At 44.5% G+C, this 27109-nt stretch overlaps 1 protein-coding gene across 3 annotated transcripts in view; it reads left to right on the top strand.

The window, feature by feature from the left end:
- Positions 1–7049: 7049 nt before the first annotated feature.
- RELT (RELT TNF receptor) overlaps positions 7050–27109 on the top strand; it is a 58536-nt gene continuing 38476 nt past the window's right edge. The window contains exons 1-2 of one of the 3 annotated variants that reach the window (XM_074216830.1): positions 7050–7147; positions 10044–10231. The gene's annotated coding sequence lies outside the window, so the exon portion shown is untranslated. Of the gene's footprint in view, positions 7148–8872; positions 10232–27109 lie in introns of those variants that run through there. The other 2 variants (XM_074216831.1, XM_074216829.1) reach the window with 2 other exon arrangements.

Here is a 27109-nt window from a genome sequence, read left to right on the forward strand (position 1 = left end):
TAAAGGCGGGGCAATGTATCTCCAAGCTGCTAGAGTCTTTGTCATGAAAACTTGAAAAGCATTGTGACAAAATGCCATGATTCAGGAAGTTATTAGTCAGTCAAGAGCTTTGTTTAACCCAAGTATTAACATGATTAAGAAATGCATTGACTTCTGATAGACAGTTTGTTGAAAGAAGCCAAGCATCAGCAGATGAATATGGCTATGGAGCATGATGACACATGCCTGCAGGTGTGCTTTTCAGAAGATCATAACTATCACTATTTGGTGTGTTCCTGTGGGTGGCTTGTGCCTCTCTTGTTGGCCACTTGGCAGTCCCAGTTTTTCTGCTAATTACAACATTACAAATGCCACTTCATGAGCATCAATGAAAATATTTATAGATATTTCAAACTCATGTCATGATGACATTTCTTAAAACTTTACTAAATGAATGAGTGAAATATTCCTGAAATATGGAAATTTGGTTGAGTAGCATTTTTTCCTCCCTCAAATTTGTAGTTGATGTGTGAGTGTATTTGCTTGTTCTTTTAAATATCTTAAGGACATAAAGCAAAAATTAAAATATTGTAATATGGGAGTTAACATATTAATTTCATGCACATTATAATGAACTGTTATCGGGACCACTGCTCTCTTGTAATGGATCACCTTGCATTCCTCTTAACCCTGGAGCTTTGATCCAGAACTGTGAATGAGCAATAGAGTCATCAATGAGTGCCTGTTGCTCCCAGTACTAGCAAAGGGTCCCTTGTAATTTATTTCTGATTAGTTGTCTGACTCCCCATACTGTATCTGGGTTGAGAGCTCCTGAAACTGCTGCTCCTGCTGCTGCTGCTCCTATTTGTTATATTCCCTCACAATTCCAGGAACAAGAGGAGTCCTGGTGTTTGTAGCTACATGGGAGCAGACTCCTTCTTGGGTAGAGTCTAGAGCACAGATCAGGAGAATTAGTGAGCACACCTTTCCTCACATCACACCTCCTAAGAAGCACTGAAAACTTGCAAATCCTCAGAATGGGTTATGAAATCAGCAGCACAGAAAAACCTGAAGCTTGTAACAGTGACTTTTCATCCCACAGTGAGCAGAGTCCAACTTTAATATCAAGTTCAAAGTGGGGGGAAAAAAAGCTGGAAAAAATAAGCAAGCAACAAAAAAAGAACTTGATCATAAAAAGTTATTATAGTGGCCAGAAAGACCAAAACATAAGAAGACAATGTGAAAACAGCTACACAAAACCTCAAAATAAAATACAAGTTGAACCCAGAACCAATAAGATTCCTGGAGGCAGTAAAGGAGCTAGGATTGCAACCAAGAACAACTTATCCAGAAAAATTGAGTATTATTATTCATGAGAAAAAGGGATGTTTAATGAAATAGAGGATTTTTAATCATTTCTGATGAAAAACTCAGAGTTGAATAGAAAACATGACATTCAAACACAATATTTAAGATGGGCATAAAAAGGTAAACATGAAAGAGTAATCAATAAAATGAAACTGTTTATAATCTTATATGGGTAGATGATGCATCTAACTCCTAAGAACTTTATCATTATTGAAGCAATTAGAAAAAATCTACCTAGAAAGAGGGCATGACTCTAAATCTATTATATTGGAATGATCTAAAAAAAAATGAAGAGGTGTGGAAGACTTGGTTACTTTGATCAATATAAATATGTAAGATAATTCCAAATGACTTATGATGGGAAAATGCTATCTATTTGCAGAGAGAGAATGGATAAACTCTTGAGTATAAATTGACATATAATTTTGTTTGCTTTTGTTTTGGTGATATGAATTATTTAGAAATTTTTGTATGATTTCTCATGTTGCTTATCTTCTCAATGAGTGGAAGAAAGAGGGAAAGAGAATTTGGAACAATACCCAGGGCTCTCAAAGAGACAAGTCATTAGATGACTCCTTGAGTCTCAGGTTCAATTCTAATTCAAATCAATCTTAGCAAGCATTTTTTTTCTTTTTTTTAAAAAAATGTATTTATCTATTTTCCAATTATTTGTAAAACATTCACTTTTGCAAAATTTTCTCCTTCCCCCTGGGGAGGAAGAACCAAGTAATCTGATCTAACCAAATAATCTGACCTAACCAAGTAATCTGATATAGGTTATACATGCACAATCATGTTAAACATATTTGCATATTAATCATGCTGTGAAAGAATCAGAACAAAAGGGGAAAATAAAGAAAAAACAAAAAAGTTTTGGGGGGGGTTTAGGTTTTTGCTAGGCAATGGGGTTAAGTGACTTGCCCAAGGCCACACAGCTAGGTAATTATTAAGTGTCTGAGGCCGGATTTGAGCTCAGATACTCCTGACTCCAGGGCCAGTGCTCTATCCACTGCACCACCTAGCTGCCCCCCAAAAAAGTTTTTAAGTGAAAATAATATTCATTGTTCTGTATTTAGATTTCATAATTCTTTCTCTGCATGTAGCTGGCAATTTCCAACACAGGTCTTTTAGAATTGTCTTTGATCACTGTATTGCTGAGTAGACCTAAATTTATCATATTGGATCATCACATAATGTTGCTTTTACTGTGTACAATGCTCTCCTGGTTCTACTCACTTCACTCAGCATCAGTTCATAAAAGTTTTTCCAAGTCGGCTTACTCATCATTTCTTACTGGGCAGCCAAATGGCACAATGGATGGAGAACCAACCCTGGAATCAGGAAGACCTGAGTTCAAATCCAGCCTTAATAATTACCTAGCCGTGTGAACTTGGGCAAGTCACTTAACCCCATTGCCTTGCAAAAAAAAAAAAAAGAACAATAGTACTCCTTTATATGTACCACAACTTGTTCAGCCATTCCCCAACTGAAGGACATTCCCTCAATTTCCAATTTTTTTGCCATTATATATAAATATCTTTGGACATGTGAGTCTTTTCCTCTTTTTTATGATCTCTTTGGGATAGAGCCCTAGTAATGGTTTTGCTGGACCAAAGGATATTAGCAAGCATCTATTAAACATTTACTAGGCTCTAGGTCCTGTGAATGCTGAGGATTCAAAGACAATACAAAAATAATCTTTGTCCTTAAAGAACTTACATTCTACTTGGCAGGAAGCTTTCTGTAGAAAATGTGAGTTGGTCCTTGGGTTCATAGAATTGGAAAATGTTAGAACTGGACTTAAAATAAAGGAATATCAGAACTATCATCTAGTCCCATTGTGCTAAGCACTTTATAAATATTATGCTATTAGACAGAAGAGGAAATTGAGGCCCAGATCTAGAACCAAAAAGACCAATATATCCCAGTAAAGAAGGAGACATTTGTTGCCAATGTTTGTGGTGATCAGTGAGCCAAGGTGAATTGTTCTGATTTTTGAACAGGTGGGAATTGTCTCATTGACAGGTTGGCATCTATTTGATCCTCTGGAAATGGTACGTTTGAATTAAGTAATGAGGTAAGGAAGAGGAAATACACTGTGGAATGGCTGATTCCATCAAAAAGGGGTCTGAAAGCCAAAAAGGAAATCCTTAATTTAATTTAAGGCCAAATCCCATAAATAGAAGACTCTTCTTATCCCTTCACAGTCATATTTTCAAGTCAGACACAAGATGGCACTGTAATCACTACCCACTCTGTCCTGGATCATGATTCCCAACTAGGTCCTTTTTCCAGGTCAAATTGCTTGCCCCCACCTCTCGTCCCCTAATCTTTGGGAACCTGCCCTTCCCTCACTCCCGCCTGCTCATTTCTCTAACTCCTTGGGCCAGCTAGATGGCTCAGTGAATAGAGCATTAGTCATGGAGTCAGGAGGGCCAGAATTTGAATCTGATCTCAGACTCTTGACACGGGGCAAGTCATTTAATTTGATTGTCTGGTATCCAGGGCCATATCCATTCCTTCTGATTCAGATCTGGCCACTGGACCCAGAATGTTCTGTAGGGGAAAGTGAGACTGAGGACTTAGCACAGCTCCCCCTCATTATCTCAAAAAAAGACCATGACATCAGGGAGGTTATTCTCCCTGATGTCATGATCTTCAAGAATGAAAAACAAACAAAAACATCACCAACCAACTTTACCAAGAAATTCCCAGCAATTAAGAATGAATCTGAGGATACAAAAACTCATCTCGCTACTTAATATACAATGTCATTCTCCCTTCTAAGGCTTAGTTTTCTTCCCTATCAAATGATGGGGTTAGACCATGCAATCTCTCAGGACCCTCCCAGTTCTGACACCCATTGCCCAAACTTTCTTCAAATCCCCTCTACGTTGTACATTTCCTCCCATCTCTCACATTTTATTTTCTATTAGCAAAGGGGTCTAACTTGGGATCTGAGAACTTTTTTTAAAAAGTCCCTTTCTCTCATACAGGGTGGTGTCCAGTTGTTTCTGGATAGAATCTCCCTTTTCTTGGAAAAACCTCAGCACAGCCAAGCCCCTTTTCCCTAATCCACCTTCCTATTCAAGCCACCCCTTTTGTTTACATCCTCCTTCCTCCCTTCCAAGATTACTTTCTATTGAGAGAAATGGTTATTTTTCTCTCTCTTGAATTATTGAATTAGGACCAAGGGTTTTTTTTTCCCCATTTCTACTTCCTTATTCAGAAATCAGCCCCAGTAGGTAACTCAGTTCTACTCAAAAGTTAGGTGAATTGATGGATTCTAGATCATTGTGTTTTGCTTAGACAGGTCTGGGAAAATGTGGGTTCTGATTCTCCCTTTTGTCATTCAGGTGATATGAATACAGATTATTCTCTTTGTTCAAAACTGAGAGACCAGTCAGATACTGCATACCTTCATCAGAATGGGTTCACCTCTCATAGTCTTCATCCTCTCACTATTAACCAATTAGAGATGATATCTACCCTCAGGTCCACCCAGTCTTCCAAGTACGTGTAAGCAATAAGTGAGCTCTATAATTTGTCCTTGGTCTTAGAAAGACAGCCAAGTGAACATCCTCTTACTAGGAATATGCTAGCATTATTAATAAATGATTAATTAGCCAGAAACTATGTCTCTTGAATTTTTTGTCACATTGTCCATTTTGTAAATATCATCTTATGCAGCATTGTCTGCATGTTATCTCCACTAGAATGTGAGTTCTGTGTAAACCAGCTGGATCATGGTGTTTTTTTAATCTCTCGGCTATCCCCGGGGTCCAAAGTAGATGCTTAATAACTGATTATTGGCTGGTTAATGATGAGTCTTTTCTGACTCTTCTGAATCTTGACTATAACCTCTTATCACTGAGACCCCCAAGGAATGGAGCTGCTTAACCCTGACCCTTCCCCAAGTCTCACTTTTTTCCCTGAAGCCAGAGACCACTCAACTCTGGGAGAAAAATGGTGAAAATTAGGGTGGTGAAGAGTAGAGGGGACCTAGGAATAAGGATTAATTTGGTTTTTGCCTGCCTGGGAATATTCTTCGGTGAAGTGTGTTACCTAAAAATAAAAGAAATCTGCTGGAGTAAGAGAAAAATTGAACACTTTATTCAGGAATCCTGCAGGCTATGGGTACCTCAACTAGAGTGAGGCACAAAGTGGGCTAATTACATCAGGTTTTATATAGTCTTTAGAAACTTTTTCCCCTCCCACCTGGATTTTCAAAGGCTCTCTGAATCTGAGTTACAGTCTAAGAGGTCCACCCATCCCATGACATGTCCCCTAAGATGAACCCCAATCATCACAGGGGGTTTGTGGAATAATATTCAATTACCCGATTGCACAAACTCGGTTGTTTTAGGTCGAGATTCTAAGGACGAGATTCTTCTAGTCTTGGGTTTGTCATCTTTGGGATGGGATTAGAACTCTCCCAGTTTTGTGATTGGCTGGGGCCATTCCCCCTTGGTGATGGATTTAAAGGGAGCTTCTACTTTGTGAAGACCAACTGTACCCTATGTTCCTCTGAGAGGCTACTACGTGGAGGCTGAACCCCCAAGATGTGTGGAGCCAGAGGGGGAACAACCTAGGGTCTTAAGAAAGCAGGTTTGACTCCATGACTCTAGTGTTCTGTCAGGTCCTGGATAGGTTTGTTTTGTTTTATCGGAACTGTTGCCCAAACAGTGATTCTTCTGGCCTGCAAGAGTGTGGGGCCCAATGATCTCAGAGAGCCCTTGATCTGGGGGTCAGACAGGCATGTCCTGCCGTCAGGAACCACTCCCCCCAACACGGGAGGGGCTGCTCTTATGGAGTCCCTGGTGGTGACCACGGCGGTGGCCCTGGGCCGGGTCGGTCTGGGGCGCTGGGCCCCTTCCTCCCCTGGGCCCGGTCGGTCTGGGGCGCTGGGCCCCTTCCTCCCCTGGCCTGGCTCCCCTTCCCACACAGCCCCCTCCCACAACACAACCTGGTGGCCGGCGGGCATGGCCGGGCCTGATCCTGCCCCCGTCCCCCTCCAGTCCAGGTCGCCCCTTGTTCACGGTTTCATCCCATTTCACCACCAGACACGGCCACCTGCGCGGGCCCCCGCGCCCACCTGAACCCCGCCTCCTCCCTAACTGTGGGGGCGCTGCCAAGGCTGGGGGGCCTCTCTCTGCCTGCGCTGCCCCCGTGCCAGCTTCTCTGGGAAGCCCCCCTCGGGAGGCCCTGCGACCTCCATCAGGGTGGTGGGGGGGTCAGAAATGGCAGGGGGTGCCCGGGGGGTGCCCGGGGGGGGGGCAGTGAGCCTCCCCATCTGAGGAATAAGGGCCCTGGAGAGCGCGGAGGAGGAGGAGGACCCGAGTTCGGATTCGGCCCCGGGCCCTGGACAGTGGGGCCGCTTAAGCCCGTCCGCCTCGGCGCCCCCTCCCCAACCTGACCCGGAGGGCAAAGGGAGACCCCCGGCGAGGGCCCGAGGAGCGGGAACCGACAGAAACAAGAGGCCGGAGGACCCCGCACGGCCCCCGCCCCCACCGGCGCCTGGCGGGGCGGCCGCCTGGGCCGGGCGGTCCGAGAGGTGGCGCTGCGGAGCAGCCGCGGGGGGGGCAGGGGGGCAGCCGGGGGTCGCGTGACGTCACCGGCTAGACTGGAGGGGCGGGGCGAGCGGCCCCGGAGACGCAGCCGGGGGCGGGGCCGGGCCGAGCCTGGCGCGGAGGCCGCGGCCGCTCATTCAAAAGGCGAGAGTGAGCGGCGGCCCCAGCCCGGCCCAGGGGCCGCCCCGCAGATGCGCCCCGGCGGCCCAGGCGGCGGCCCGGGCCCACAGGTAAGGCCGCCCACCTTCGGCGCGGGGGCCCGGCGGGCATGGCGCCCGCGGGCCCGGGGCTGCCCGCCCGCCCGTGCCCCGGAGCCCCGGAGCCCCGCGGCCCCCGCCCGACCTCAGCCCCCCGGGCCCGGCCCCAGCCCCGCGGGCCGGACCGGACACGGCCGCGCTCTGCCCCTGCCTCTGGCTGTGTCTCCATCTCTCTCTCCCTCTCCTTCTCTCTCTCTCTGTATCTGTCTCTGTCGCTATCTCTGTCGCTGTCTCTGTCTCTCTGTCTCCATCTCTCTCTCCTTCTCTCTCTCTCTCTCTCTGTCTCTCTGTCTCTGTCTCTATCACTGTCTCTGTCTCCATCTCTCTCTCCTTCTCTCTCTCTCTCTCTGTCTCTGTCTCTATCACTGTCTCTGTCTCTCTGTCTCCATCTCTCTCTCCTCTCTCTCTCTGTATCTGTCTCTGTCTCTATAGCTGTCTCTGTCTCTCTGTCTCCATCTCTCTCTCCTCTCTCTCTCTGTATCTGTCTCTGTCTCTATCACTGTCTCTGTCTCTGTCTCCATCTCTCTCTCCTCTCTCTCTCTCTGTATCTGTCTCTGTCGCTATCTCTGTCGCTGTCTCTGTCTCTCTGTCTCCATCTCTCTCTCTTTCTCTCTCTCTCTCTCTCTGTCTCTCTGTCTCTGTCTCTATCACTGTCTCTGTCTCCATCTCTCTCTCCTTCTCTCTCTCTCTCTCTGTCTCTGTCTCTATCACTGTCTCTGTCTCTCTGTCTCCATCTCTCTCTCCTCTCTCTCTCTGTATCTGTCTCTGTCTCTATAGCTGTCTCTGTCTCTCTGTCTCCATCTCTCTCTCCTTCTCTCTCTCTCTGTCTCTGTCTCTGTCTCTATCACTGTCTCTGTCTCTGTCTCCATCTCTCTCTCCTCTCTCTCTCTCTGTATCTGTATCTGTCGCTATCTCTGTCGCTGTCTCTGTCTCTCTGTCTCCATCTCTCTCTCCTTCTCTCTCTCTCTCTCTCTGTCTCTCTGTCTCTGTCTCTATCTCTCTGTCTCCATCTCTCTCTCCTTCTCTCTCTCTCTCTCTGTCTCTGTCTCTATCACTGTCTCTGTCTCTCTGTCTCCATCTCTCTCTCCTCTCTCTCTCTGTATCTGTCTCTGTCTCTATAGCTGTCTCTGTCTCTCTGTCTCCATCTCTCTCTCCTTCTCTCTCTCTCTGTCTCTGTCTCTGTCTCTATCACTGTCTCTGTCTCTCTGTCTCCATCTCTCTCTCCTCTCTCTCTCTGTATCTGTCTCTGTCTCTATAGCTGTCTCTGTCTCTCTGTCTCCATCTCTCTCTCCTTCTCTCTCTCTCTCTCTCTGCCTCTGTCTCTATCACTGTCTCTGTCTCTGTCTCCATCTCTCTCTCCTCTCTCTCTCTCTCTCTGTATCTGTCTCTGTCTCTATCACTGTCTCTGTCTCTCTGTCTCCATCTCTCTCTCCTTCTCTCTCTCTCTCTGTATCTGTCTCTGTCTCTATCGCTGTCTCTGTCTCTGTCTCCATCTCTCTCTCCTTCTCTCTCTGTCTCTGTCTCTGTCTCCATCTCTCTCTCTCTCTCTCTCTCTCTCTCTCTCTCTCTGTTTCTGTCTCCATCTCTCTCTCTCTCTCTCTCTCTCTCTCTCTCTCTCTCTCTCTCTCTCTCTCTCCTCTCTCCTCTCTTTCTCTCTCTCTGTCTCTTTCTCTCTGTCTCTGTCTCTCTCTGTCTCTCCCTGTCTGTCTGTGTCTCTGTCTCTCAGCCAACCACTCTTTGGCCCCCACCTCTAAGCCCTTCCCTCTCTTTCTGAATCTTTCTCACCATTCTCGTGGCCAGGGCCTCCTGTTGGACCCCTCCCCAGCTCCCTGTCCCCCACAGCCCATTCTCGCTTTGCCCCGGCTCCACTGTATCTCCTTCCCCACTCCCCGGACCCTAACTCTAACTGCTTTGCTGGGCCCTCGGACTCCTGACCACCTGTCTTTGTGTCCTTGGAGCCTCTGTCTCTACTTCTTTGACCCCTTTCTGTCTCTGGAGCAAGCCAGCTCCCATCCCCAGCCCCCCAGAGACCCCTCACTCCCTCAGATTCTTGGTTGATCCAACTGTGCCCTTTAGCTCCCTAGGGAAAGGGAGAGGGACTTGGGGCCCAGGTTTGGGAGGACCGTGCCCACCAAAAGTTGCTGTTTCATGAATCATATGAAGAGGTACAGGGGGGTGGGAAGTATGTGTGGAGGGAGTGAAGAGTCATGTTTAAATTGCTGTTGGGCAGGGAATGCTCGCACTCAGGAGCCCTGTAGGGCTCAGGCCACTGCCTGTGTCTCTCACCTAAAGGTACCGGACACCGGGAGATGTGAGGGCCACAGATCAGAGCTCTTTCCGCTGGGGTAGGGGGTCTGTCCCAGGACATCCCTCTCCTAAGCAGGCTGGAATCCCAAGGGAAGTCTGACCCCACTGGAATCTGCCCTCAGTGAGGGCAAGGCTCTGGTTAGATGCCCAGGATCAGAGAGCCTAGGCCTGACCATGTGGGAAGGGAAGGAGAGAAGGATGTCAGCTGCCTGGGCTTTCCCCCTCCCCAGGAAACTTTAGCCTAGAAACTCTGGGCCAGGTGACACTGGGTCTGTGTGTGGGAGGCACTCTGTGTGAATGTGAGAAAGGCACAGGATGCATGTGTGGTGAGGTGGGACACAGGTGACACTGTGACTCCGTGAGTAACAGCGAGACTGATCAGGGCAGGAACTGAGAGGGGGAAGGGCAAGAAATGAGTGTGCAGAGAAGGGAAGGGGGGCTTCTAGGAAGTGGAAGCCTTGCCCCCGAAGCTTGATTAGATCCTAGGCTAAAAGGGAAGATTCAGCACCCACCACCCAGAGGCTCCTGGCAGAGCCTAAGGCAGAGATCTTTCCTTGAACAGGCCACAACTAGACCCCTACTCACAAGACAGTTGAAAAGAGGACCCAGCTCAAAGAATTTCCTCTCCTCCCTACAAAGCAGAAGTCTGAAGAAAGTAGGGGAGGTCTGCTGGATAAAGTGGTCTGTGGACAGCTGCTGTTGGCAACTCTAGAGGTTGACTCCTCTTTCCCTCTCCCCAGTTCTCCAAAGGTGAGGCTTAACAAAGAGAGGTCAAAATTTTGTTTTGGACTCTTAAGTCGAGAGGAGTGGAAAATCTCAGTAAAAGTGCTAAATTGTTATTGTTTGTCCTTTGTTCTAGAAGAGGACTGTGACTTCAGGGAGGGGAGGCTATGCTTTAAGTAAGAAAGGCTTGTGCTGAAGTCACTAGCCTCACTTTCTCCTCCAGAGCCTTCTGGGTCCTGTAGCCAGATATGGATCAGGATGACAGGAGATAGGAGACCTTGGCCTTTTACAGCTAGGGTCTTGGTTTTGAGGTAATACCCATTCAGTGATAATGCAAATACTAACAGAAAGAATAACAGCCCCTACCCTCAGGGAGCTTAAATTATGTCAGAAGATCACATAAAGAGGAAGTTGAAAAGGGGGGAAGTAGATTGGAGGAGGAGACTTGCTTGATAAAGAAAGTCTAGTAAGGTTGGAGTTAAGCCTAGAGAGGAATGAGCACATGACTTGGGGTGGGCTTCTCCTTAGAATGAAGGCAGGGTAGAGGGCATTTGAGTGTGAAAAGCTCAGGCTGGAAGGATTTTCCAGGGTGAAGAGATTTCTGTGTTAATGGTAGAGAAAGTCAGAGGCAGAAGAGGCCTGGTTTTAAATCCTTTCCTTCACTTGTTACCTGTGTGATTTTATTTTCTCTTTTCTCCTTGGTAAAAGGAGGGAAGTTGAGCTACAATGGTCTTGATGGTCCCTTCTTCTGTTCTCTTATGTCTCCAACTTCCTTCTGGCTATGTTCGAGGTGGCTCTCCCACCTCTGACATCTTGAGTTCCTTTCCAATTCTTTTTTTTTCTTTTGAAGGTAGGTGGGTTAATCCAGCCTCAGACTAGTAAGTATCTAAGGTTGAATTTGAACTCAGGTTCTCCTGACTGCAGGGCTGGTACTGGCATCACCTAGCTGCCCTTGTAAAGCACAGAATAGCCAATTCTTTGAGGATAGTAGGATTTATTTTCAGTATTTAACTTCATTTCACAGAGGGGAGAAACAAAGACTTTGAGAGATTATGTGACTCATTCATGGTCACATATTTGCCAGTAAGTGATGGAGGTGGGCTTTGAAGCCAGGTGATTCTAATTCCACATACAGTTCTCTGTCAGCACTACATTGTCTTGTGTTCAAGGGGTCTAAGCATCTAGGCATTCCAGAATTATGTTTGACTGAAGGGGTTCAGAATGGGGCTAGGAGGCTGATGAGGAAGCTGGATGCCTACAGGAGGGTGGGACAAGATCATCAATTATTCCTCCTTCTGTGGGCTCTGTTCTTCCTCCCCTCAGGGTCATATGGCCACATTCCCTGAGCTTGCTTTCTTGGGGGCTGATCAAAATAACTGGGAGTTCCCATGGGATTGAGGCTGGGTTATTTTTGACCTGGATAGAAACACAGAAATAACTCCCTGGGTCTGGGAGAGCAAAGGGGCCTCCTCTTCTCCCAGCCAGGGATGGGCATCAGTTCTGATGGCTCCTTTCCCAGCTACCCAGGTTTAGTCCAAGTCTTCTTGGGAACATTGGCCCCTTAGGATGTCATCTGAGGAGGGGAGAAGCCACCAAACTCTCTCTCGTTGAAGCGGGGGAGGATGGAAATTCAAGTCAATTCAGAGACATTTATTAAGCTACTGGTGTGTATGGAATCCTTGGGGAGATGGGGGAGGGGGTTAAGGGGTGGGGAGACATTAAGAGATTGAGGAAAATCTGGGGGAGGGGAATAGAGTGATGAGAGACCAGCTTCTTGGACTCCCAGAGAGGCCTGGTTTTGGGCCTGGAAGGGCCTATTCTTCATCATACTCTCTTGGGTCTGAGGATTCCCATGGCATGCACAGCTTCATTCCCTGGTTTATTCCAGCATGGCAAGTCTCTTCTGTGTGTTGCCTGGATTAGATACTGGGGATACTTAAGAGTCAAAAATTTCTATTTAACATTTATTAGGTACCTACTGTATATGGAACCTTAATCTCTGGAACAAATAGAAGGTTTAGCTAAGTCTTCTTGGAACTCTCCATCTAGTATTAGCTGTAATTATTAGCTGTAATACAGAGTATTCCATGAGGTGTTAGAATCATAAAGAAACACAAACAAGCAGGATAGTTTTGAAAGCTATGAGTTGAATTTATTCTGTGTCTAAAAAGAAAAGTGAGCTACACTGAATGGATACCACATGCTTCATGTATAATCCTCTTTTATTCTTCTACTATGTTTACAGAAATGCCCATTTTACTTGGAGTTTAAAATCAGAATAAAAAAAATTTTTAAAAGGACTTTAATTAGAAAGGGACAAACCAATTGCCAAATGAGATTAGAGGGAGAAGGTCATCACCAATGAAAGAGTCAAAGCTGTCTTTCTGGAGAGAATAGCAGTTCTATTCGATAAAGGCAATATAGGAATAGAGAAGTAGAGAAATTATAGGCATAAGAGACACTGAGCAAAGCCGTGTCCCTGGGGCTACCTAACTGAATCCCTGGCAACATCACCTCCCCACCTTCCCTACCCCCTTGCCAAGGAACGACAATCCCTAAGGATCTAAACAGTCTAAGAATTTGACAGTCTCTCCCTGGATAAGACTCTGGTTTTTTAAGGTCTGTGGCTCTTTCTCCCTAACCTTCCCTGACTCTCTTGCTATGATCGCCTTTTTCTGCCTTCTCTCCAAGCTCCTGCCCAGGTCAGACCAGCAACCCAAGTATATCCTTGGAAATCCAAACCCTGTAAACAAAGTTTGATCTCCAGACATGATCAGCAGTCCTGTCCCTCAGAGAATTGGGTATGGAAGTTCTCTGAAAGGAGGCAGAGAGTTGGGGATAAGCTCTGCCTTCTAGGAAATCTGGTCTGTAGACCAGGGTGCCTGACCTCAGGGAGCACCTGATCTGAAGGGGTACCCAGACCTTCTCTCCAGGAAGCTTTAGTCTGTGAAATAAGAGACTTTTTTCTTTTGCAAGGGTCATTTGTCTTCTTTCTCCCACAGTGCCTCAGTAATCTCTGCCCCACCAAGGCCTAAGTTGAAAGACCCTTGAGATCTGTAGTCAAGAGACCTGGTTTTCATTGAGAGGATAAGAGTGAGAGAACTAGAGTTAAGACAGGCCTGGGTTCAAATCCTACATCAAGACACCATCAGTATGACCTTATGCAAGTCACTTACCTTCCAGATCTTAGTTTCCTTAAGCCTAAAAAAAAAAGGATGAACTTGACCTAAAATCCCTTACTGCTCCACATGTATTGGTCAAAAAACATTTCTTCTACACTGTGATCCCATGATCTTGACTCTTCCTATTTGACTTTGAACAAGCCATTTCCCTTTCCTTGGTCTTGGTTTTTCTTGGTGGAGGAGATGACCCTTCTAGATCTAAAGCAAATTTCCATCTGTTAAGTGTCATCTCTTCCAGGAAGCCCTCCCTAACCATACATACCCTCCTATGCTGATCTCTTTAGTTTCCCTTCTCCTTGGGTTGTCCCTGTCAGTGGGCTGTGCTCTTCAAAGTGTTTCTCAAAGCCTGACATTGAAGGTTTATGGACCTGGCAACATCACCTCCCCACCTTCCTACCCTCTTGCCAAGGAATGACAATCCCCAAGGATCTAAACAGTCTAAGAATTTGACAATGTCTCCCTGGATAGGACTCTGGTTTTTTAAGGTCTGTGGCTCTTTCTCCCTAGCCTTCCCTGGCTCTCTTGCTATGATTTCCTTTTTTCTGCCTTCTCTCCAGGCTCCTGCCCAGTTCAGACCAGAAATCTAAGTATATCCTTAGAAATCCAAACCCAAAGTTTGATATCCAGATATGATCAACAGTCCTTGGAGCCCATAGAGTCATAAAGCATAGAATTTCCTAGAAGGGACGTTAGAGACCACTGAGGCTTAACTAATCAATAAATAGTTATTGGGCATTTATTATGACCAATAAACCATATAAATGCTAAGGGGATACCAAGAAAAATATTGCAAAAACAGTTTCTTCCCTCAAGAAGCTAAATTCTTTCAAGGAAGGAATCAAAAAGACACATCCAAGATAGATACAGAATAGAAGGTAGGTAGCTTTAGAGGGAAGGAAGGCTCAAATGGTGGGAGTAGCAAAGGCTCACATTTGAGATGAGAGGAGAATGAAGTGAAGAAGTATATGGAGATGGAGGGGAGGAGGGAGAGCATTCCAGATATCTCCAGGTGGGAGATAAGGGATCAGGTGTGAGGAACAAACCAGTGTGACTTGAATCATAGAAAGCATGGAGAAAAGTGGGAGAAGACTGATGGAAAGGTAAGAAGGGACCAGATCACAAAGAGCCTTAAAGGCCAGCCAGAGAACGTTTACAGTTTATCCTGAAAGTACTAGGGAGTCACTGTAGTTTCTTGACTAAGAGAAGTGACATGGTCAGATCTTCAATTTAGGAAAAAGCAGCTGTGCTACCGTGAACTAAGAGTATGAAGAGACTTGAGGTAGAGAGATAGTTAAAAGGCTTATTAGAATGAGCAATGAAGGGGGTGGCTAGGTGGCAAAGTGGATAGAGCACTGGCCCTGGAGTCAGGAGTACCTGAGTTCAAATCCGGTCTCAAACACTTAATAATTATCTAGCTGTGTGGCCTTGGGCAAGCCACTTAACCCCATTGCCTTGAAAAAACTAAAAAAAAAAAATGAGCGATGAGGGTCTGAACTAGTTTGTTGTGGCAGGTAGGAGATTTGGCTAGTGGAGAGAAGAAACATATGAGGAATGTTATAATAGTATATAATGGATTTAGATAAACACTGATTGAGAAATTGAGGTTCAGGAGCCCCAAAGAAAAGGGCCAAATTAATCTCTTACTTTTCTCAGAGTTATATTGCATTCATCTTGTTGAAATGAAAAGCAAACAATGGCTCTGCTAATATGAGGCTCACATTCAAGAATAGCTATGTCATATGTAGGACATATGAAACTAGGAAGGAGAGGGGAGAAAGGAGGAGAAAAGAAAGGAGAAAGGAAGAGATGAGGAGGAAGGGCCTCATGATAGATAGCCTAGCCTAACCTAGCATTGACCAGGTTAAATGTCTGAGGATTTAAAAGGAGTTAATGGATAGATTCTGGAGAATTGTGACCATGGGCAAAAAATTTACACCTTTATCTCATAATACTTTCCTTTGTAATCCTATATAGTTTACTTTATGCATCTTAAAATATAATTCTGAAAAAAAAAGATTTTTAGGTTTTATCAAGCTGCCAAAGAAATCCTGGTCTCAGACTTAGGGCCCTAATGCTTCTTCTTCCTTCCAAAGAATAGAATAGTGTTTCACCTGAATCTGTTAAGCCTCTGTAGCTAAGGTCATCCTTCTGCTGTGTGTATTTGTCTCTGGGGGACCTCACCTATATGTCCCTGGTTGGTTCTCTGGGGACCCATCCTCAAGGCCTACTTTGACACCCTTCCCAAATCTGCATTGCAGTGTCTCTGGCTTCTCCCTCCACAGGAGCAATAGGAGAGTGACTGACTCTTGCCTAGGACCTCTTTCCTCAGTCTCCTATTTGTCTGTCTTCCCATCTGTGTCTGTCCCTTCCTGTGTCTGTCTGTCCTGGCGTAATAGATGTGACCAGATAGGACAAGGCTGGCTGAGGCTGATCTGGGCATGATACCTTGATTTCTGAAGGATGGGGGTGGGGGGACTTGTTCATGTCCCTAAGAAGTAGAATCAGACAGAGGAGGAACATGGAAATGCTTCCCAGGCTTCCCTTTCCATACCACTACTGCCTCCATTATTTAGCCTGAAGCTGGGAAGCCTGATGGAATATGGACAATCAACCTTGGAAGCTAGGTAGTGGGACTCCTGATTCTGTCCTGATTATGTCTGAGACATAGGGATTTTCCCTTCCCCCTTAAAGGGACTTAAGAATTAGAATCAGAAAAATCTGGGTTTGAATCCTGTCTCTCTGATTCTTAATACCTCTGTGACCCTGTGGAATCTTCCCTCTAGGCCTACCTCAGTTTATTTCCTATAAAATTAAAGCATTGGGCAGATCAGGTGTAATTAACCTTTATTAGGTATCAGGATTGCTTTAACAATCAGATTAAGTTTTAAATATTTGAAGGAATTGCTAAATTTCAACTAGAGGTTAGTAAAAATTAATTTTTTTCCCATCCAAGTTTAGGGATCTTATGAAATCTAGAAATCTAGATTCCCACCTTCAAAGGGAATTTAGAGATTGGATTGTCCAGTTTAAGCCTTCTAAGTAGGACTCTGATCTTTACTTCCCTGTGCCTCAGTTTACTCATCTCTAAACTAGGCTAGCTGAAATTATTTGAAAGACCCCTTCCAATTCTAATATTATGTATTTTGAGAGTCCTTCCCCCTTTCAGAAAACCTTCACAGATTGGCCCCAGTCAACCCCTTGACCACTCACTTACTGCCCCTCTGTAGCTCAGAGACATGATAGGCTTTCTAGATCATTAGTTCCTCATGCCTGAGATGTTTCACTGGGCGGATACCCAGGAAGATAATTCTTTCTTTGTATATTTGTGTCAGTATAGATCCTGGTCTTTATAGAATGAAGGAACTGAATGAGGCCCAGATGGGGAGAGCCCCAAGGTCATGTAGAACTGGGGGACTTAGAACCTGGCTTTCTGACTTCCTTCCCAGGATTCTTGCTATCTCAAGAGCCTGCTTAGCACCTGCCTGGATATGGCAGGGAACGCCATGGCCCAGGAGGGACCATCTGGCTAGCTCCGGGAATACTGGGTGTCAAGGTTCCCCAGGGACAGGAGCTGAATACACAAGACCTGCTGCCCATGAGCTTTCTCCTTGAAGGCAAACAAGGCTCACCTTCCCAGCACTGTACCCATAGGTGCAGAGGCCTGACAGGATTTATCCACTATTACACAGCAGGTAATTAGGGACCAGAAGCTAGCCCCCTAGTGTTTTCTCCCCCCTCCATCCCATCACTCCAGGTTTTCCTGGGACCTCTATGCCACCTCATTCCAAGTCTTTCCAATGGACAGATTCTCAAGGGTCTCTTATTCAGACACACCACACCCTCATCAGTGCTCCAATTACACACACACACACACACACACACACACACACAGCGATAAAGTTAGAAATAGGGTCAATATTGACTGAAAACCCAGCCCATGGTACATCTGTTCCTCCTAGATGTCTGTAGGAAGTCCTGTATTTGATCCCTGATATTGAGGAAAAGGGAATAGAGAGTGTTGAGGATATTCTAAGGGAACATTAAGGAGGGGAAGGGGCAAAAGTGAAGAAGACAGCCCCCCCACCCAATTCATCCATCCATCCATTTATTTTTTCTGTCTAACCATTCAATAAACATTTACTAAAGTCTACATGTGGGAATATGCTGGGTCTTATCCTGAGCACCTTCCAGGAGAGTCTAGGAATAGAAAAAGGCCTCCCCTGTCCTTCACCTTGGGTAAATGACTGCCTTGTAAACCATCCTCTCTCTCTCTCTCTCTCTCTCTCCCTCCCTCCCTCCCTCAATACCTTTCCTTATACTAGGTTCAGTTCAGGTCATCACAATATAAGAATTATAGCTCTTAGTTGCAGAGTCCTTTAAGGCCTTTATTAAATGCCTACCACTAGACATTAGTGATATTAAGATAATGGCACAATAGACCCTGGCCTCAAGAGGCTTATATTTTACTGAGTCAAAAGTGTGGTATATTGTAATAGAAAGAGTATTGACTTTGGGGTTAAAAGACCTAGGTTCAAATTTTACCTCTCATACTGGATCTAGTGCTCTGATTCTACCAATCGAAGGTTTAGAAAAGTAAAGTGATTTCTAAAATCCAGGGTCACTCACATAACTCATTTGTGGTAGTGTTGGAATTTGAACCCATGTGTTCCCCACTCCAAGTTTGATATTATTTCTACCACCTCTACCACTAACAGCTCACTTTTCCATGCTTTTTTCTTTATAACCACCACCCTTTGAGACACAATAGTCTATCATGAATCATTTGCTTCATTTTACAGATGAGGTGATTGAGATTCAGGGTAGAGAGTATGTATGGAGGAAGTGATTTTCCATAATATCACTTGAGTTTTTAAAAGTACATTTGTATTGTTTGTTTTTGTTTTTTTACATCATTAGAATTTCCCTTCTCAGTCTTGTTTGAGAGAGCCCTACCACATAACAAAGAATATTTGCATTTGATTTATTTGCACTAAATATGATAACTTTATGGTATACAACATAAGACTCTATGCTCTTCCCCTCTACTAAAGAGGAGATAAGAACTGTATAGGGAAATAGATTAGGGATATGGGCTCCTCAGTGGTGGAACTCCTTTTTTGACTGGGGATAAAGATCTGTGATTTTCCATTTTGTTTCTTCTTCATTGTTGTACCAAGAAATGAGGCTTGACAAAAAGGTCACTGAGGGCAATACAAAGTACCAGTATCAAAGGTAGAAGAGTAGGTTTTGCCATAAAAGTATCAGGATACAACCTGGTTTTCTGTGTAGCCCAAGATGCCCTTCAAGGTTCCCTTGGGTCCCAAGATCTCCAAAGGGATGTTTGCTTCATCACTTTCTTGATATCATATTTGGCACCCATAACCTTGGCAACACCCATGGAAATAAGGATGACTTTTGGGGCAGCAGCATACCCAACTTGCCAGGGGGCCATCTCTATCTTCTAGGTATCTATAATGGCATGAACCTTAGCCATGAGTCCTATTCCAGTGCCCAAGTTGTCATGGATGACATTGGCTAGGGAGAGGCCAAGTAGTTGGCAGTACAGAAGATATTACTGATAATTTTAAGAGAATTATTTCTAATTGTTCACTCCCATTTTGAACATATGGGCATCAGCAGAAGGGGCAGGGACAGAGATAATAATACACTTGACTCCACCCTTCCAGTGAGGCTCTAGCCTTTTCCATGTAAGCAAAGATACCAGTGGAATTTGCTACTACATATTCAGCTTCAGCATCTCCCCATTAAATATTGAGGGGATCACATTCCTGAAAGATAATAATGACTTTTCCATTGATCTCCAGCTTTCCATTCTCAACCTTGACAGTTCTCTTGAATATACCATAGGTGGAAACATGTCGAAACATATAAACCATGTAGTTGAGGTCAAGGAAGGGATCACTGATAGCTACAATATCCACTCCACTTGAGATGAATACAGCTCTGTCACCAAGTGCTCAAGATGGCCATTGCCATTGACTGACCTTTACCATCTTGTCTCAGGGATGCTGATGCTACAGCACTGAGCTTGGGGAAAGAGCTGAGAACTCAAAAGTACATTTTAAAAGGAAAAAAAAAACAGGCAATGTATCAGCAAAACTAATTAATACATCAAAATAGTCTGAAAACATATGTAGTGTTCTACACCCATAGACTTGGCCACCTCTGCAAAGAACTGAGGGGGGAGATATCTTGTCATATCTCTTGTTATATATATACACTGTTTTTTATTTTCCTTACTTGACTCTGCATCTTTTCATGAAAATCTTCCCATACTTCTTGGTGTCCACAATATTCAATTTTTCTTAAAACAGCCATATTCCATTACATTCAGAGCCCACAGTTTGTTTAGCTATTTCTCAATTGATGAGTATCCCCTTTCACACAGAGAAGGTTAGTGGCAGAAACATGTCTTCTGACACTCAGGTCTAGGGCTTTTTCTCCCACACCCAAACCTTAATGTTAGGAATAGGGGAGGGAAGAGATACCCATGCCCCTTGTCCTTGGTGGGGGGTGAAGAGGGGGAATTTCTAGGTCATCTGGATGAAGATGAACTGGGGAGGGGAGGGAACAGCAATAAACGATGGTCAAGATTCAATTGCCAAATATTTTAGTTCATACATATCTTGCTGTGGGAAGTCAGAAAAGATGAAGATGAGATGTGTGCAGTAGTTTGAATGGGAATACTATGTGGCTAATAGTCTCCATTTGGTATCTGCTGCCCTACCTGTTTTCAACTCCACAGAACAAGATGCCCTTTCCAGGACAAGCTCACCATCATACTGCTAATTCATGCCTTGATTATCATCACTTGCTTCACCTAACCTTTGATTGGGGGACTGATCAAGCTCCTCCCCATGCCTTTTTTTTAATAGAGGGCAAAAATTGGACTCAACTCATTTCATTTTGTATCTTCTGTCCTTCCTAGTTTCAACTCCATGGAACAAGATGTGTACCACCTGGTGCCCTGTCCCCCACCTTTCTTTCTGCCTTTTGAGCATTGTCTCCCCTTTAGATTGTAAGCTCTTTGAAAGCAGGGACAGTCTTTCTTTTTGTTAATTGTATTCCCAGCAATTTAGCAAGGAGCTTGATAAACGTTTATTGGATTAGAGGAAGCCTTGCATTAGAATCTAGACTTTGAAGGATGAATAGAATTTACCCAAGTGGAAAAAGGGGAATCAGGCGATTAAGAAAAATGGAGAGAGCTGAGGGACCTGGCCAGATGCTAGTCCCAATTCTGAAATGTATTCTTTTTGATCTAAGACAAGGTCCTACCCCTTTCTGGACCTGCTTCCTCCTCTGTAAAAATTAGAGAATGGGACCATGCCAGTCCCTTGTAGTTTGATGAATTTTTTTGTTTTGTTTTGTTTTTGTTTAGTTTTTTGCAAGGCAGTGGGATTAAGTGGCTTGCCCAAGGCCACACAGCTAGGTAATTATTAAGTGTCTGAGGCTGGATTTGAACTCAGGTACTCCTGACTTCAGGGCCGGTGCTCTGTCCACTGTGCCACCTAGCTGCCCCCTAGTTTGATGAATTTTGTAGCTGCCCCCTAGTTTGATGAATTTTGAGGCATGGACCAACCTGACTTATGGAGACTGAGGTCAGGCAATGGAGGGCTTTGAATGCCAGGCCAAGGAGTCTGGCTTATCTCTCTGAGGAGCTATGTGTGGCATGATTCAACTTCCATTTACTATCTTGTGTTATCTGAGTAACTTACCACTTAACTGGATCTGCCCTTTAAAATTGAGGGGTTCAACTCGATTAGACAGGTGGAGCATTTATTATAAGCTTTTACTACTTCTATGACTAGCTGGATGGCTCAGTGCATTGAGGGCTGGGTCTAGATTCAAGAAGAATTCAAGAGTCAGGAAGAGTACAGACCCGACCTCACTTTCTAGCAGTGTGACTCTGGGCCAGTCACTTCAACCTGTTGGTACCTCATCTCTAAAATGAGTTGGAGAAGAAAATGGCAAACCAGTCTAGTATCTTTGCCAAGAAAATCCCAAAAGGGGTCACAAAAAGTTGAACACAATTTTAAAAACTACTGAAAATATGTCATCACTATACCAAGCACTAGAAATTAAAATATAAGTAAAATACTCTGTGTCTTCAAGAAACTTAAATTCTAATGATAGAAAATAATGAATGGAAGGGTACTGAAAAGTGAGACTAGGAGGTAGACTGACACCTTTTCAAGATAAGGAAAAGTTAGCACTAAGATCCTTTCCAGCTCTAAATCTTATGACCTTAGAATTTCTGGAAGGTGGCACTTCATGCCAGTCACTACCAGGAAGGCCAATATAATGTCCCTAGATCATTAGCTTAAAAATCTAGAAGCAGACTGGAGCATTGCAGAGGAATGGGGAAACCTGCCTATTATCCAGAGAATCAAACATAAACCTATTACCTTTATGTCTTTTTGGCATTTCATGCTTTTCACAATTTGGCTCCTTCCTACCCTTCCAATGTCTTTCCCTGGCCTTCTCTGCCATTCAGTCATACTGGCCTACTTGCCATGCATAATGATATTTCTCCCATCTCCCATCTTCCTTTTCACTGGCTGTCCTCCATGTTTGGCAACCAATCCCATTTTGTTCTCTGCCCTTTGGATCCCTGAATTCAAAATTCTGCTCACACATCATCTTCTTCTCCAAGAGGCCTCTCCTGGTCCTCCTAGCCACTAGTACCTTCTGCTTCAAGACTGTATTTGATCTCTATTCATTTTATCTAACCTGTTGTCTCATTCTTTAGAATCTAAACTTAATGGCAGAAACTATCTTTACTTTTCCCTTTGTATTTTTACTGTCTAGCACAGTAGAAAATGTTAAATTAGTGATTGATGACTGATTGAGAGCCAAGGGCCTAGGGAAGATGGTCTGGGTTGGTCAGTCAGTCCAGAAACATTTCTATTTCTAAAGTGCCTACTATGGTTCAGCAAATTTCAAAATGAATGGTTTGGACTAAATGCCCATTCAAAAACTTCTTCATAGGCTGAGCTCCTCCAGAGTCAGAGCTGGGTGAAGGCCTGGGTTCCAATCCTACTTGTGACTTGTAATGTTCTTGGCCAAATGTGTTCTCCCAAGGCCTTCTCAGTTTCCATCTCAGCAAAATGGAGAAAGTGTTTGTTCTCTCTTCCTACCTCCAAGGACAATTGTGAATAACACCCTTTAAAGCACTATCCTTCTTTGTAAAAAGCTTGATTGGTGTCCTTTTTACATCATTGTTCTTTAAGGAAATACTTCTCCATGCCATTGAGTTCTCCCTTTTAACTCCCTACCCACCCCCAAAAGCACCCAAACCCACAAGAGTTATGCAAAATCAAATGACATAATAAATATCAGATAGTGTGTACAACATTATGTATCCATAGTCCCCTGCATTTCCTCTTCTCTGAGGCCAAGACTAGTTATCCCTACTACATGACTTGAGGCAGCTAGTTGGCATAGTGGATGGAGAACTGGGTCTGGAGTCAGTCAGACTCATCTTTGTAAGTTCAAATCTGTCCTCAGACCTTTATTAGTTGCATGATCCTGAGCAAATCACTTAACTCTATTTGCCTCAGTTTTCTCATGTAGAAAAAGAAATGGCAAGCCACTCCAATATTTCTGCCAAGAAAACTCCGTAAGGGGTCACAAAGAGTTGAACACAACTAATCTGCTAAACAACAGCAAATGATATGCTTTGGGCTTCATTTTGTGGTGGGTTTCTTATTTTCATTTACATCATTGTATCCTTTGTGTAAGTCTTTCTTCTGGTTCTGCTTATTTTACCGCATCAATTCCTTACAAGTCTCCTCATGCTTCTCTGAATTCCTCCTAGTCACCATTTCTTATGCTATAATATTATTCCCTTACTTCCCACAATCACTTACCACAGTTTGATCATCCATTCCACAATCAATGAGCACCCATTTTGTTTCTCATTATTTGTTACCCCACAAAATGTTGCTCATGCATATTTTGATGTGATCCTTCCTTTTAACAGTGGTAAATTGAAGTCCAGAGAAGGAAAGGGACTTGGTGAAGGTCACACAGTTATTCTGTGTCAAAGAGTCAGAGCTTCTACTTCGACTCTGGCTCCCAGCCCAGGGCTTTTATCCTGTATTAAACTCTTCTTGAGAGTATCTTTGTGAGTGGCTGGTCTGTGGCCTGGAGGGGAAGCAGCCAGACTCAGGATATTCTGTTGCCCCTGCCCAAACTCCTTGCTTAGCATCCCCTAAAGCCTGCCTCCCCAGAGCCTGCCCAGAGTCTCTATAAATAAGCAGGTTTAAGGAAGGTGCCAATTAGTAAGTAGGGTAGGATGGAGGACAGACGGGCTGGGGAGAAATGGTGTCTGCCCTGACTGAGCTGGGTGGGCAGAAAATTTGAATGGGGAAAGAAGGATGGTGGCCTCTGAACTATCCCTAGTCCGGAGCTTGCCTCACTAAATGATGTCAGCTAGTCATAGAATGGCCCAGTCTGAGGTACCCTAAGAGGGCATTTAGTCCAAACCATTCATTTAGTCCAATCCCTTCACAGGGCGGGGGTGGTGGGGAGACTGAGACCCAGATAGAGACGGAAGCCACATAGTAAACCTACCTGAAATTTAGGTTCCAGGTCTCTTATGTCACAGGGATCATTTTTTTTTTTTGTCATGCCTCTGGTCAATTTGAAGAGATTGGAGAAGGAAAACCAGTGGAATCTGTTCTCTGTCCTTGGAGAACCAGACGGGGAGAGGCAGGCTTCATGTTACAGTGGTGATAGATAAAGATACATAATACATGAAGCTTACTGTGGGTAGGCACTGTGCTAAGGGCTGAAGCTACAAATAGGGCAAGAGAATCTTTGTTGTCAAGGGGCAAGGGAATACTGGAGTAAGATAGCACACAAAGATGGGCCAGTGGGACATGGGAAGCAACATGGGGCCAGGCAACATAAGGCAGAAACACATTGATTAGAACTCTGTGCCCCAGGAGCAGTCAAGACTTCTGGGGGATGGTCCCAGTGTAGGCAAAATGGTGTGGAGAAGATGTCTAGGCTTGGAGTCCAGAAACCTGGGGTCAAATCCTGGGTCTGCGATTTCCTAGCTTGTCCCTGGGTGATCACTTACCTTCTTCTAAAAATGAGGGTGAATGATCTAAGTGGCACATGAATGCAATAGAATATTAGTGTGTCATGAAAAGATGGAAAGACTTGAATGAAATGATGTAGAAGGAAGAAGTAGGACCAAGAATCATCAGCTCACTGACTACAGAGTAAGGTAAATTGAAACAATTCTGAAAGGCAGCTGAGCTCATGTTAATTGCCATGACCAATCTTGGTCCTGGAAGCAAGAAAATCTCGGTGAGTGCAAGAAATAGTTCCTCAGCCACAAAAACTGGTATGTGATTAAGGACCAGACTAGACTTTGCTGGGATTCAGGCAGTCAGAGCTTCAGAAACTCAGAGGAGGAAAGAAAGACACCATCTCCTACTGGAGTTATCGGACAGCTTCCTGGAAGAGGAAGGCTTTGACCGGGAGTCCTGGAGGACAGGATTTGAAGAAGTCTAGAGGAGGGTGCTGGTAACTTTGAACAAAGATAACTTCTCTCTTCCTTCTTGTTCTCTCCCATTATAAGCCTATAGGGGTTTGGCTTAATTTTAATTTTTAATTCTAGTGTCTCTTCTCTGTAAATTTCCTATTTATCTGGTTTATAGTTTGTTTTGTTTGCATGTCTCTCTCAGTAGATTGTAAGCTTCTTGAGGGTGGGGACTACAGCCTGACCCATTATAGACATTTTTATTGACTGACTGACTAAAAGACCAGGTAATGAGGTACATCTGGTTCTGGGAACCTGGAAGATTGTGGCTTCTTCAAATCCTTTCTCTGATAGCTATTTAGCTGTGTGACCCTGGGCAATTCATCATTTTATCTGTTTGGTTCTGCACTTCTTGAAGCTTCCCACCCAGGCAAAAATTAGAGATCCTATACCTCTTTGCTTTGGATCCTGGTTCTGCCTTGTACCATATGAGGGACTCTAGGAGGATCACTTCTCTGAGCCTCAGTTTCCTCATCTGTAAAATAGAACTAGCCATCATTATACAATCTTCCTCCCAGGGCTGGTGTGAATAAAGTGCTTATAAATTTTTAATTAAGGTTCTTTAGAAATGGGAGCAGTTATGATAAGCATGGGGTCTTCTTACTTAAACCTAAATTGGGGGCCCTTCTACTTTCTCTTTGAGGGCAGGCAATGTCCAAGTCTGGATTTGACTATTTTGACTGGATATGACTATTATTTCAGCCACGAGTTGTCTTGATGAAGAGAAATCTCTCTAGCCCTTTAAGATCTACAAAACACATAAACTTTAGAAGTAGCAGTATTAGTATTGTTTACCCCCCAGGAGGAAACTTAAAAAAAGGTAGGTCACATAAAAACCAAAAGTTGGGATTTGAACTCCAGTCTTCCTAATTCTATGGGAGAAACCAGAGAAGGACCTGCCACCCCAGTGGATGGGGAGAGCCTCAGGAGGGAATGTTGAGGCTGGGCTGGTTGGATAGAGCAAAGTTTCCATGTTTTCTTCATCCTCCTTTTCTGACATCCTGACAGACATCCTAGAGGAATGGGGCTGGAACAGGAGGTAGACTGAGCAATAGCAGAGCCCTCAGCCATTCAGCTCAGCTCTATCTCTGTGAGAAGGACTTTGCTTGTCCTCCATGATATGAGCAGGTCACAGTTTTCTTTTTCTCCTTTCCCTCCCCTCCTCCCCTCCACCTCATTATATGCATCGACTAGTAGCTTTATTATGTCCATATGTCTTATCTTCCCTCTTGGTGTCCTCTCAGATGTGGGGACTCCCTGAGGACAATGAAGGCTGAGACTTGAGAGCTCCCTTGAGGAGAGGAGGATTGGTGCCCTAGACCCTGGATCCCAATTACAGGGCTCAGTCAAAGAAAGTGCTTTGGTAGAAGAGTGTGGGTGGGCTAAGATGGGGTGGAGAAGGGTTCATTTTTGTATCTCCAGTCTTCTCTTTTTCTACCTCCAAAGGGCCAATTATCACTTGGCCCTGCCTGTCTCTTTTTCCTGATCCCCACAGACCTTTTCATCTCCAAGGCTACCTGAACTGCCTACATAGGTGTGCTCAGGCTAGATAGAATCCCAGACAGTCTGCTTCCTTAAGACAGAAATGCACCCTGCCTAGAGGCAAGAGGATGACTGGGATGACTTCAGAAGATCTCATCTTGGGGTGAAGATGGCATCTGGCATCTCCTCTCCAAAAGGTGAACTCTAATCCAGGATTTAATTGGGTCTAATTGAATCAAATTGGATTTAATGTAATCTAGGATTTGAGTCTTTCCTCACTGGGAGCTTATGAATATCTGCATGACTACCTTAGCGTATACTCCCCTTGAGGATAGGGACTATTTTAACTTTGCCTTATCTCTCCAGAGCTTAGTGTTGACCATGGAAAGTGCTTAATGGACTTTCAATGACTCAATGACAGACTGCTTTATGTTCTCTGTTCTCTAGGAGGATTCTGGAGGGACTGAGAGTATCCCCTGCTCTTATCTGGGGTTAGCTGATGAGGTCACCCAGAGAGGAAGCATTCAATCAAATCCTCTCTGTCTCCCCATCCTGGGCCCTACCCTCTGCAACTACTTATTGATGTCACTTGTCAGAGGTCACATCATTTTCCAAAGATCATCTGCCTTTCCCAGGCACCTCCTTTTTGCCCCTCTGAGAGTAAAG

This window comes from Macrotis lagotis, chromosome 1, assembly GCF_037893015.1.
Source record: "Macrotis lagotis isolate mMagLag1 chromosome 1, bilby.v1.9.chrom.fasta, whole genome shotgun sequence".
NCBI classification, from domain to species: Eukaryota; Metazoa; Chordata; class Mammalia; order Peramelemorphia; family Peramelidae; genus Macrotis; species Macrotis lagotis.